This window comes from Lissotriton vulgaris, chromosome 5, assembly GCF_964263255.1.
Source record: "Lissotriton vulgaris chromosome 5, aLisVul1.2, whole genome shotgun sequence".
Taxonomy (NCBI): Eukaryota; Metazoa; Chordata; class Amphibia; order Caudata; family Salamandridae; genus Lissotriton; species Lissotriton vulgaris.
The window spans coordinates 715,438,345-715,451,382 of record NC_141693.1 but is presented as its reverse complement, the minus strand read 5'-3'; the positions used below and the strand labels follow the sequence as shown (position 1 = coordinate 715,451,382).

At 51.8% G+C, this 13,038-nt stretch overlaps 1 protein-coding gene across 1 annotated transcript in view; it reads left to right on the top strand.

Annotated features, from left to right (window-relative positions):
• Positions 1 to 13,038, top strand: part of ZSWIM8 (zinc finger SWIM-type containing 8) — a 2,802,584-nt gene that overhangs the window by 1,181,686 nt on the left and 1,607,860 nt on the right. The gene's annotated exons all lie outside the window — the stretch shown is intronic.

Below are 13,038 nucleotides of genomic sequence, written 5' to 3'. Positions count from 1 at the left end.
CCCCTGGCATTTTTTACTGACTTTTTTCAACATTTTGTCGGCTTCTTTTGGTGTGCTAGGGATGTTTATCAAGAGGACCTCAGGTTTCGAACCGTGGGGCGCCTGCCACTGCGCCACGTCGGTCACGGACCCCTACTTGGTATGTCTCTGGTGCCTGGTAGCGACTATGGCACAAAGTCATGCTCCGATTGCTGAGCCATGGGGCTGAAAGCTTTATGGGAGTGGTCCCTAAAGCTACTCGCGGCCCGGTGACCGGCGACTGAAAGGTCAATCTTGATTCCGTTTTCAGTCGAGAGGAAGGTCCGAGCACCCCTCCGGAGGATCGAAGTCCACTTCTTCCATGTCGTCGCGGTCAGGTAAAAGGCATCACAAAAAGCACAAGAAGTCGAAGCGTGCTTCGACTTCACCCCGTCTATCATGCGACGAAATGGAGGAACCTCTGAGTTTGTGGCCCCGCTCCACGGAGCGTGTGCCCGGGTCAGCTCTGCTTTTCCCTCCCTTGCCGAGGCCGGGAGCGACCCGCCAAAATGTATGAGTATTATGACACCATATGTGCCATATTTGGATGGTCCGACCCTGTAGGCGCGCCCTTGGGCCCCACAGGCTCTGATAAAGGAGTTCTTGTGTGTTCCACGCCTTCGGCTCTGGTACCACTGCCTCCTACTGGACTCGTTCCCAGGGCTGGACCGGTTTCCAGTCGCACCTCCACAATCCTTTCCCAACGCCACATCTGCAGCCGAGGTCTTCTTCGTCACCGGTGCCTACTGGCGGTGCCTCCCCACTCTGGACGACACGGAGTCGGGTGGGCGTCCATCGATGCGGAGACCAGAGCCATACGGCACCATGCCGTTCAACCTGCCCTATTAGGAATGGATGAGGAGGATTGGGAGGGGGAGCATGATCCCTTAGAAATCCTGTAACCTCAGAACATGGACTGGTATGAGGAACTGGGTGATGGCAGTGGCCTGGACACCTCCCCAGATTTTCGCATGCTGTCTCTCCCTAACCTGTCTATGGAGGACGAGGCATTGTTTGCTATGGTGGTGCATAGGGCTGTGGAGATCTTGGACCTGCAGCTCCCTACGGTGGCATTCAAGATTAACTTCTTGAAAGAGGTGCTGCAGCCTGGTGTCTCCATCTCAGAACCTTTGCTGCCTTTCAATGAGGCCTTGGTGGACGTTCTATGGGCACCTGGTCCAAGCCCAGCAAAGGGGCTCCTGTGAACACAACAATTGCCTACCACCATCGCCCTGAATTGCGTGACCCAGCTTTCATCACCGCCCCCCTCCCCCCCACGAAGCTTGGTGGTTCAAGCTTCCACTTGCTGTAGCATGTTCCCTTCCGCACTCCCGGACTGGGAATCCAAGAGACTGGAAAGGTTTGGAAAGAAAATGTTCTCTTCCGCCACTTTAGCCATGCGGCCGGTAAACACTGCATGAATTTAGGGGCGTTATTCCCATTCTAAATGAAACACGGTTGTGGAGGTGCTGCTTAGAGTCTCGGAGGGAGACCTGATTCTATTGTCCCAAGCAATTTCAGACGGGAGAGATGAAGCAAAGTTCCCCATCTAATGTGGCTTGGACACGACAGACTATCTGGGCAGAGCAATATCCACGAAGGTGACTGTACATTGCCATGCCTGGCTTAGGACGTCTAGTTTTTTTAGGGGATGTTCAGGCTAATCTTATAAACCTGCCCTTTAATGGCTCCCGTTTCTTCTGAGACAAAGCAGATGCCGGACTTGAGCATTTCTAGGACTTGCGGGCTACGGCCAAGTCCTTGGGCCTCACCACAACATCCCTGCCTGTGTCTGCTTTTTGCTCCTTTCTTGGCTACGGAAGGGGCTGCCAACAGCTCCAACCCTGTTCTAGCCAGAGGACCCACAAGTTCAGCAACATCTGCGGGGCCGTGGGCGCGGTTCACCAGACGCCAAGGGTCAGGAGGCCTGAAATAGAGTCAAGCCACGATCCCCTCCTCCACTTCACAATCATCCTAGTACGATCCCCCAGGATTATTCATGGACAGTTGGTGGCAGAATACGCTATTATCACCACTGCTGGCAGGACATTGGATGGGTGGGTATTGCAAATAGTCTGAAGGGGCTACTCCCTCCTGTTCGAGACTACCCCTCCATCCATGCCTCCAGTTTACGATCTGCTGACGGAGGATCACCTTGCTCTGCTCCGCGAGCAAGTCAAAACTTTCTCGCCCAAGAGAGCTATAGATATGGTTCTCGGGCCAGAAATAAGCTGTGGTTGATACTCCCATTATTTTCTGGCCCTAAAGAAAGACGGAGGCCTTCATCCTATTCTCGACCTCAGAGCCCTCAACTACTTCCTCAAAAAGAAGTTCAAGATGCTCACCCTTATTCTAGTCCTGTCTGCCCTGGATCCAGGAGACTGGATGGTAGCGCTGGACTCTCTGGATGTCTATATTCATATCCCCGTCCTGCCTGCCCATCGTCACTACCTTACGTTTATGAGGGACCAGACGCACTTTCAGTTTGCCGTGCTCGCCTTTGGCCTCACCAGTGCCCCCGGGTGTTCATCTAGGTGATGGCGGTGGTCGCAACCCATCTGCGGAGATCAGAGGTTCCAGCCTTTCCCTATCTCGACGATTGATTGTTGAAGGCGGAGTCGTCCCAGGCAGTCGTTTCCCACCTACGTATTTGTAAAGCACGAACTACTCACCGTTACGGGTCTCAAGGCGCTGGGGTCCGTCGTGGAAATTAAGTGCGCTATTGCCCAGAGTCACATGGTGCTGAGCTGATCTGCCTCCGGAGCCGGGGATCGAACCTTGAACCCTGTGCTCCGAAGTCAGCTGCCCTGGCCGCTGCACCACACCTCTCCTCCAGACTATGGCGAACCTACTTTATTCGCTGGGATCCACTATCAATGTGCCGAAGTCACACCTGATTCCCTCTCAGATGCTTCCTTTTATCGGACCGGTTCTGGACTCAGTGCAGTTTCGGGCCTATTCTCCCGAAGGGTGAGTCCAGGATATTCAAGCTATGATACGGATGTTTCAGCCTCATCCTAGATTACGGTGAGAATGACTCTGAGGCTGTTGGGCCTCATGTCCGCCTGCATCCTCTTGGTGGACCATGCCAGATGGCACATGCGGACTCTGCAGTGGGACCTACAGTTCCAATAGGCACAGCATTGGGGAAAGCTCACCGACCTGTTTCACATATCCTGGGACCTGCAGTGGTGGCTGACAAATCACGGTTGGGTCAGAGGGTAAACCATCTCCCTTCCTCACCCAGATTTCTCAGTAGTGACTAATGCATCTCTTCTGGGATGTGTGGCTATCTGGGGAAGGTAGAGATCAGAGGACTCTGGTCACTGGTGGAAGCCAGGCTCCGTATCAACCTGTTGGAGCTTTGGGCAGTCCGATTGGTACTAAAAGCCTTTTTACCATCCATCAAAGCAAGGCTGGTTCAGGTGTTCATGGACAACACTACCGCCATGTGGTACTGCAACAAACAGGGCAGTGTGGGGTTGTGGACTCTCAGCCAAGAGGCCCTATATCTCCAGACTTGGATGGAACATCTGGGGATTTCCCTGGTGGTTCAACCGATAGTTTCTTTCAGCACCTTTTTGGCATAGCTTCTTTCAGCACCTTTTTGGCACCGGGTGACGAGTATCCGAGTGCGTTATAAGTGGATATAACATAACATCTGGCCAGTTCTCTGAACACCAGAGTGGACGGACTCAGCCAAATGTGCCTTGCGGTTCACAAGTGGCGTCTCCATCCGTAGGTGGTCCAAGGTCCCTTTCAGCAGTGGGGAGAGCCTTGGCGAGATCCATTTCCCACTGGAAAGAACGTGTGTTGGTTTTTCTGAGGCGCCTCTTGCTTGGCGAAGCCTTTAGTAACAAGTGGAGCTCAGGCCTCCTGTATGCCTTTTCCCCCATACCACTCATGCCCAAAGTGCTCAAGAAGATCAGGAGCGACCAGGCACAAGTCGTTCTTGTGGCTCCGGATTGGGCACAGAGAGTCTGGTAACCCGAGCTTCTGGCTATGAGCATCGATCCTCTGATCAGGCTGCCCCTTCTGTCGCAGCCACAGGGGAGGGTCTTTCACCTGAACCTGTCCACTCTCCAACTTCTTGCATGGTGAATGAGCGGCAATAGCTGACAGCTTTTGATGTTCCTCCCAAAGTCTGCAAGCTTTTTCTGGCAGTCAGGCATCCCTACACGAAATCGGTATATGCCTGCCGATGGAACACATTTTGTAAATATTATAAAGAGAATCTTTTGACCCCTTGTCTGCGTCTCGACATATATTCGCCACATACTATTGCCTGGATTCTCAAGTTTGCATGGAGGGCCTGTTTGGTCGCTTTGTTTTGCAAGATTTTCTCATATAAAGGTTTTCCACAGTCCCTCCTCCGGGAAAGGTATTGTTTAGGTATCTGTTCTAAGGTAAGGAATCTGCGGCTAGATGTCTCTATCAGATGGACAAGTCACTTACCTTCCGTAACACCTTATCTGGTAGGGACATAGTCTAGCTGCAGATTCCTTACTGACTCACCCGTCCTCCCCTCACTGCAGAATTGTTTTTAGTGTCAGGGCTGTTCCCCTTCAGGGCCCTAGCTGGCTTTTTTAACACATCATGGTTAGTCACTTAATGACTTTGGGCTTCTGGTGTGGAAAGTCTTGAAAAGTACTAACGTCCGCTTACCTGGAGTGGCGGTTATATTGACGATGCAGACGTCCTGACAATGATGCCAACGACGGCATGCAGAGTCGACCGATGCGATCAACCGGCTTGCATAGGTACTGCTAATAAAAATCTTCAGGATCCTGCCTGACACCTGGAAGTTCAAAGGTAAGGAATCCACTGCTAGACTGTCTCTACCAGATAAGGCTTCACCGACGGTAAGTAACTTGTCCATTAAGTTCATTGTGGGCTAGCAGTACACTCCTGTACTAGTACCAGGCAATTATTCAACTCATATGTTTGTTTTAACAATTCAAGAGATCTATAACCAGTTTTACTAAATATAACTCAGTACGCTAATGTATCATACAGTTGGTGAACAAGTAAATGCAAGAACAAAAACCAAAGAGTCTTCTTAATGGGGATGCAACAACATACATCATGATTATCTGATGATTCTGTATGACAATTGCTTTATAATCAATTAATTATGCATTCATAGTTTGCTTGTAGACAAATTACAATTTCTGTAGCCGACTCATTTTAGTTCACATGGGCTACAAAATTCGATATACATAGAATGTAATTAAAAAGCATTACATTTTTAAATTAAAAGAGCAAGTGACATTGTGACCTGTATTTATATCCTATGGTGCTCCGATAATTAATAGATAGCGAGAAATAGATATTGATTGGTTACTTCAATGGATTATGAATTCATCTGAATATTGAGTGGTTTGCTCAGTGAGGCATGATCAATAGTATTGGATCTACCTCGATGTTTTTTCTGTTGAGAATAGATCTAATTCTTCACTATTCTTGCTGGACAGGAAGGGTTGGACCAAGACAGGGTCCATAAATCGGATAGGAAGCATAGTGTAGGTTGATTGTTACTAATCCACATCACCTCAGTTTTATCTGAATTAAATGTCAAGGTGTTATTCTTAAGCCAGATGGTAACTGCAGACATTCACTGATGAGAAAATTCCAGGGAGGCAATATCCGACCGATCCATTGCTATGATCATTAGACTATAATCTGCATAGTTCACTCAGACATAAAATGATTGCACAAGTTTGGCAAATCGAAGAGTTTAGAGATTGAAGAGACAGGTACTAAGTGCTGACTCCTGAGGCACACCCTGGTTCAGAATCTTACATTTCAATAAAAAGGGAGGCTAGTGAATTGCGTGACACCTGCCCTTCAATAGGATTCGCGCCATTCAAATTGGTACTCGCAGATCCCGGCTTCCCGTCAGTCAACAAGTTGGACTGAGAGACAGGAATCGAAATTTGCCTAGCTTACGTAACGGTAAGTTTCAATTCTATTAAGGACACGGAGGCGAGGATTATGCGATTATGCTATATCTTCCTTCGCTTTATTAACATAAAGAAACCACAGCAGCTTAGGAAAAGATATAATAAGAACAAAAAATGCTTTAAACATAAAGCATTGACGTAATGTTCAACAAAAAATCAACAACAACTCCCAAGAGTCTCTTTGCTTGTAATAATAGTCCATAGTCCTTTGTCTCTGTCCATCATCACTATATAACCGGACTTCCCATCATCTTCCTCCTCTTTCTTCGCGCAGATCACGCTTAAGCCTCATTGGTCCTGTTTAGCACCGTCGTTGCCTGCCAAAAAAGGAACAGTATCAGCGAGGTGGCCCAGGAAAATGCGACAACAAGGCGAGGAGCATTCAGTGAACAACACAGCACTGACCACGTAAAGGAAAACGCTTTACTTACTGCCATACGGGTGGGTAGAGACACCACTGTAGTCCGGGTGGGATAATCCTCGCCTCCGTGTCCTTAATAGAATTGAAACTTACCGTTACGTAAGCTAGGCAAATTTCGATTCTATGTCAGGACCGGAGGCTTCAGATTATGCTAGTTTAAAGCTTACTTACCACCAACTGAGCCAAATCCACCACCGGCTTAAAATAAAACCTCTTGAAGGTGGAATCCGAGGACCAGTCCGCTGCTCGCATAAGGTCCTCCAGACGAGCACCCACCGAGAATGCCTTAGAGGCCATGGCCCCCCTGGCGGAGGGTGCTCCAAAGAGAGAAGTATTGATGCCCGCTTCCTGCATGACCCAACGCACCCACCGAGCAATAGTGGGGGAGGAGACAGCTTTGTGTGGCTTCCGCAGGGCAATCAACAGCTGACGCTCGCCCGGAGGGCGCAGATCCAAGGTCAGGTCCTCATATGCTTTGAGGCATTGCACGACACACAACTTAGGAGTGTCAGTAAAGGCTGGATAAGAAATGGAACGCGACGACGTCTTAGTGCGTCGGCCCACCGTAAAAGTAACCCCATCCGGGGAAAAAATGCGTGCAGAAACATCCAGCGCGCGCACGTCTGAGACGCGCCTACAAGAGACCAGACATAACAACATGGCTAATTTCGCCGAGAGCTCCTTAAGAGACAGATAAGAATTCGCTGGCCACGACAGGAACAGATTCAGAACCAAATTGACGTCCCAAAGGACGGAGTACCTGGGTTCTGGCGGCAGTGCGAGGCGAACCGCCCGCAGAAGCCGGCACACCAAAGGGTGTTCCCCTACCGGGTGGCCATCGATGTTATCGTGGCCCGCAGAAATCGCCGACCGGATAGCATTGATCGTCCTATACGCTAAACCCCTGTCGGCCAAATGAGCCAGGAAATTCAGCACGGGAACAAGGCCGGCGACCATGGGATCCAAATCCCTTCGTAAACACCAACGCATCCACTTAAGCCAAGCGGATCTGTAACGCTTCGTCGTACTATCGGCCCATGCTTTGGAGAGCAAATGCGCAGCCGACCCCGAAAGGCCCGGGAGCGTCCAGCGTCTCCTGAGAGCCTCCACGCCACGAGGCGGAGAGTGTTCTGCATGACGAGAGGGTGAGGTTCCTGATCCGGGCTCGTCAGGAGCAGAGGAAACAGGGGGAGTAGGATTGGAAAATCCCAAGAAAGTTCCAGAAGAACCGGAAACCATACTTGAGACCTCCACAGCAGTGTAACCAACACCAGTTCCGCACCCTGGCGGCGTATTTGGGCCGCCGTTCGCATGATCATGGAGAACGGGGGAAACGCAAACGGCTGTTCCCGACTCCAATCCTGCAAGAACGCGTCCGTAGCCTCCGCCAGAGGGTCCGGCCTCCAGCTGTAGAACCGAGGCAGCTGGTGGTCGAGACGGGACGCGAAGAGGTCCACCGAGAAGGGGCCCCAAAGGGAGTGTAGCCACCGGAAGACTCCCGGATCCAGTTTCCACTGGCTGGCATCCCTGAGATGTCGAGAGTGCCAATCCGCTACCTGATTGCACTGGCCTGGCAGATACTCCGCCGTCACAGCAATGTGACGAGACAGGCAATAATCCCAGAAGTCCTTCGCTAAGTCCGCCAAGGCGCGGGACCGAGGACCTCCTAGGTGGTTCACATACCGGACCGCCGAAATATTGTCCATCCGTAGCAGGACACAAGCCTTCACCGAATCTTTGGTCCAACAGCGAACCGCGAAGGAGCCCGCAAGGAGCTCCAAACAATTGATATGCAATTGTTGTTCTTCTGACGACCAGGCGCCGCCGGTGGAAAAATCCCCGCACCGGGCGCCCCAGCCCGACCTGCTGGCGTCTGACTCTATGATCAAGTCCGGAGCCGACCCGAAGATCGCTCACCCATTCCATGCCTCCATGTGAGACAGCCACCATGACATCTCCTCCTTCACTTCGTCCGTGAGGGGGACCCACTGATCGTAACACATCCCACGGCGCAAATGCTGCGCCTTCAGGCGCTGAAGAGCCCTGTAGTGCAGCGGGCCTGGGAAAATCGCCTGGATGGAGGACGATAGAAGACCCACCACCTTGGCGACATGGCGCAGTGACGTACGATCCCTCGCGATCGTCTGCCGAAGCAGGTGTCGTATCTTTGCGACCTTCCGACCCGGTAGGCTCAAGACCGCCTGTACCGAGTCCACCACGAAACCTAAAAAGGTGATCTGCTGAGTGGGAACCAAAACCGACTTGGAGCCGTTGATGACGAACCCCAGTCTCTGAAGCAGGCCGACAGCTTGACGCAGCTGTCCTGCCAGTACCTCTGGGCACTGCCCCATGAGGAGGATGTCGTCTAAGTATACTATCATACGGACCCCCTGACTTCTGAGAAACTCCACTACCGGGTGGAGGACCTTCGTGAAGCTCCACGGGGCCGACGAAAGACCGAACGGCAGGGCGGTGAATTCGAACACCTTGCCGTCCCACAGGAATTGTAGGAAACGACGATGAGGGGGGTGGATGGGAACGACCACCATCCAATCCCGAGGGAGGAGCACGTCCCGAAGGAGGTGGATCCCCTCCATCTTGAAGTGACGGTAGACCAACCACCCATTGAACTCCTTGAGATTGATCACAGGCCTCTTGCCCCCATCTGTCTTGTCTACCAAGAAGACGTTGCTGAGGAACCCATGTGGGTGGCGCGTTGATAGACGGATGGCTCCCTTGCGCAGCAAGTCTGAGACCTCTTCGTCTATCAAGCGCGCGTCGGAATCTGAAAAAACCATAGGGCGCGGGGGCCTCACCTGAGTTGGCTGGTCGTAAAACTCTATATGGAAACCTCTCACAGTTTGCAAAACCCAAGCATCGGCAGTGAGCAATTCCCACTCCCCGTAAAAGCTTGCCAGCCGCCCCCCAATCGGCACTTGATCTAAGCAAAGTACACTTACCGGGGGCATTTCCTTGTCCGGAGTTCTTCTTGAACCCTCTGCCACCATAGCGTTGTCCCCTGGTGGGGTAGAAGTTGGTGTAGTTGGCCGAGGTCTGGTACTGACCTCTTCCGGAGCCTTGTCCACGGTTGTTGGTCTGCTGACCACGGCCGATCGCGCGGCCCCTGCCGCGACCGCCCCCTCCAGAAAAACGCTGGTGGAACACCCTCTTGATGCTGGACTGGGCCTTGTCCAGCGACGTGAACGTATTCACGAACTTTCCCAGCTCGCGGATGAAAAGCTCACCGAAGAGGCCACCCTGGGCCACGGCACCTGCCTCCGACGAGGCCAGGTCCCCCAGCTTCGGATCCAGCTTGATAAGGAGCGAACGCCGCCTCTCCGTGGACAGGGCACAGTTGGCGTTGCCCAAAAATACGATCACCCTCTGGGCCCGTTTGGAGAGCACCTCCGGTGAAATGGCGGTGCCATTCGCTCGAGCCTCCTCCGCCATATCGAGGATCTTCGTGGCGGGCCCGACCGCATCCAACAACTTGTCCTGGCAAGCCCGCCAGGACCGGTCGATCCCCTTCCTGGGGTCCTTCATGAATTTCGCCAGGAAGGTGGCCATCTTGGGGTCCAATTCTGGTGTCATGGCCACTTTCCCTTCCAGAGTAGGCCGAGGGCATTCCCCGCGCAGGCAACCTCTCGCCTCCTTCTCCAGGGGCTTGCGCAGCCTGCCCGCGACAAACTTCGCCACCGTCTCCCCCGGGGCCCAGGCCGCGGATCGGGGGTGGACGATCTCGTCTGGGTCCAGCATGCCCGACTCGTCTCGGGGCATCTCCTTCGCTGAAGGTGTCGGGAGCCAAGAACGGGTCGACTCCCCGTCGTCATCCGTGTCCGGAGAGTCGTAGATCGGGGAGGCGGGCGCCGTAGACACGTCGCCCGAAGTGCCAGGGTCCACCAAGGGCGTCGGAGGCACCGCCGTCGCCTTGGCCAGGAAGGCGTCACGAAGTCGCTCGAAAGCGCCCTTGTCCACGCCTTGGGCCTCCGATGAAGGTCCCTCACCACGGGGTCTCTTCGGAGCGGGTGGCAACCCGCCGGACGTCCCTGGGAGTTCGGGGGACGGAGGCACCTGCGCCGCTGCCAGCTTCGCACACTCCTCCACGATGCGGGCAGAAAGGCGGTCCTCCATGGGCCCTACCACCTCCGTCACGCAACGATAGATGGAGTTGTCCACCGCCTGATAAAACTCATCATCCTGCAGATAGGGGCAGGCCTCCTCATCGTACTCCCCTTCCATCTCGGAACCAAGGGGCAAATGCGGGGCACCCAAGAGGGCGGCAACCGAGAAAGTTCTCGAATGTGGGCAGGCCCAGCGGCTGCAATCACGTTTTGGGCCAGCTGACGTGGCAGGTGGGCTGCACCAACCCCCAAGCGCGCAGACCCTCCTCGCCGGGACCGGGTCTACGTACCCCTCAAGCGCGCTAGGCCACACACGGGTAAAAGAGGTGCACAGATCTCGCCCGAAGGCGATTCACGCGGTCAGAACCGCTATACAGACCCCAGAGGGCGTCAAAATTGGTAAAGTACAGACCCGGAACACCAGGTGTCAGAGGGGTACGCGAGGGTCGGCCCCTGCGCAAGCAGACCCCACGGCGTGGCTCCTCGCACTGCGGAGGCGCGCCGGAGGGTCGGCGAGACGACAGGCCGCCCCCTTGCGGTCTATGTACACACCGCACACAAGTGGGAATAAAGTCGCGTAGGAACGATAGAACGTTCCCGCAACCGGGGACTCTGAAAGGGAATAAACCATGCAAGGAGTCCCCAAAGACCGCACACAAGACAATCAATCACAGTAAAAGAAGACAAAATAGAAAAGCACTTATCTGGCTGCGGGAGCAGCGAAGAAAGAGGAGGAAGATGATGGGAAGTCCGGTTATATAGTGATGATGGACAGAGACAAAGGACTATGGACTATTATTACAAGCAAATAGACTCTTGGGAGTTGTTGTTGATTTTTTGTTGAACATTACGTCAATGCTTTATGTTTAAAGCATTTTTTGTTCTTATTATATCTTTTCCTAAGCTGCTGTGGTTTCTTTATGTTAATAAAGCGAAGGAAGATATAGCATAATCTGAAGCCTCCGGTCCTGACATAGAATTAGTGTGGCAAGTAGATGCAGTAGCAGTAAGGCCCCAGGATGTCCTTTGCCTGACGACATTCTCTGGTTATCAAGAACCGACACCAGTGATGTTTCCGTACTCTATGCTGGTCGAACGCCATTCTGTAGAGGTTCTAGGATCTGATACTGTTCCAAAAAATCAGAGATTAGCTGATTAACACGCTTCTATATGATTTTTATTGTAAAAGGCAACAATTAAATTGGCCGATAGTTAGGGAGGGCAGTTTGGTCAGCATGTTTTTTTTTTTTTTTTTAGCACAAGGCCTTTTTTTAAATTTTATTCCTGTTGGACTAAGACATTGGTTAATGAGCTGTTGCACACATCCAACTGCAGGTTAAGCTGAAAACAGGGAAAATTAATCAAGGTTTGGCAACCTGTGCAGAAACTAAATACATTTTGAAAGGCTCAGATTCTGCCTACTCCTCCCATGCCAAGGAAAGCCATCGTTTTGAGCAGGGGGTTACGCCCCAATCCCATCTCAAGTTTCCAAGGGATGAGAGTCATTCAGGCGAGCCCAAGTCTTTCTGTGGCGCAGACCCAACCAGGCAGGCACTCTTTGCATCCTAGAATGAGAGACCAAGCACTTTGTCGGTTGCGCCCCTGGCAGTGCAAGAACAGGTCTGCCTACCTTTAAATGACCCTTATGTCCTCACTCCTCTATTAATGCTGGTTCAAGCAAGCAGAGTGTGTTGCTTGATCCTGCTGGTAACTGCATTTCAAGTCCGTCCTGGGAAAGCACGGCCTTTGCTTATCTTTCTCATCTGGTTTTGGGCCAGGCAGCTACATTTTAGGCAAAAGTAAACTGTCCCTTGCTCCTGGTTACAATGCCTCGGGCAAGCTTTGCTGATTCCTGGGCACTTGTCCCCTTGTACTGACCCTTCCCATTGCAGAAATATGAACCCCCATCTGCCTTTATCAACATCATTAGAGCTTAAAAGTACGCCCATCTCTGCTAGACAGAAAATATCAAACTGTTTTACAACTTTAATTAAGTAACGGTTGTAGCACTAAACTATCCAGCTAGGCTTTTAAATTAAAAGTGCGGTTTTCTCATAAATGCCCAAAAGATACACTTGCATTTCATTTTAACTCACTTTGCAAGTGCAGCAAACGGAGTTATCTTTGTGGAAGAATTTGCCGTTCTTCCGATTAATACAGCACATTGGAATGTGGACACAGTAGGAAAGGGGAAGAAAAACATGGGGTCCTAGTAGTAGGTACACAAGAGGCACGAGCGTGTCTCCCTTGTAGAACATATACAAAAGTAAAGCATTTGTTAGACAGGTTGTTGTGTCGGAGAGCATGAAACGTTCCACTTCGCTTTTCAAAGTAAAACCCTAAAAAGAATAGCCCTACGACTAACATTACCTTGTGTTTTGGGATGTGGAAGGGAAGTAACTAGGGAGATTGTACTGATGAGTAAGGTCCGTAGGATCTTGTGTGATTGCATCAGTGTTGCCCACAGCAGTGGAGTCTGATACTTTTGGTTTGTCCCGTTCACTAACAAATATTG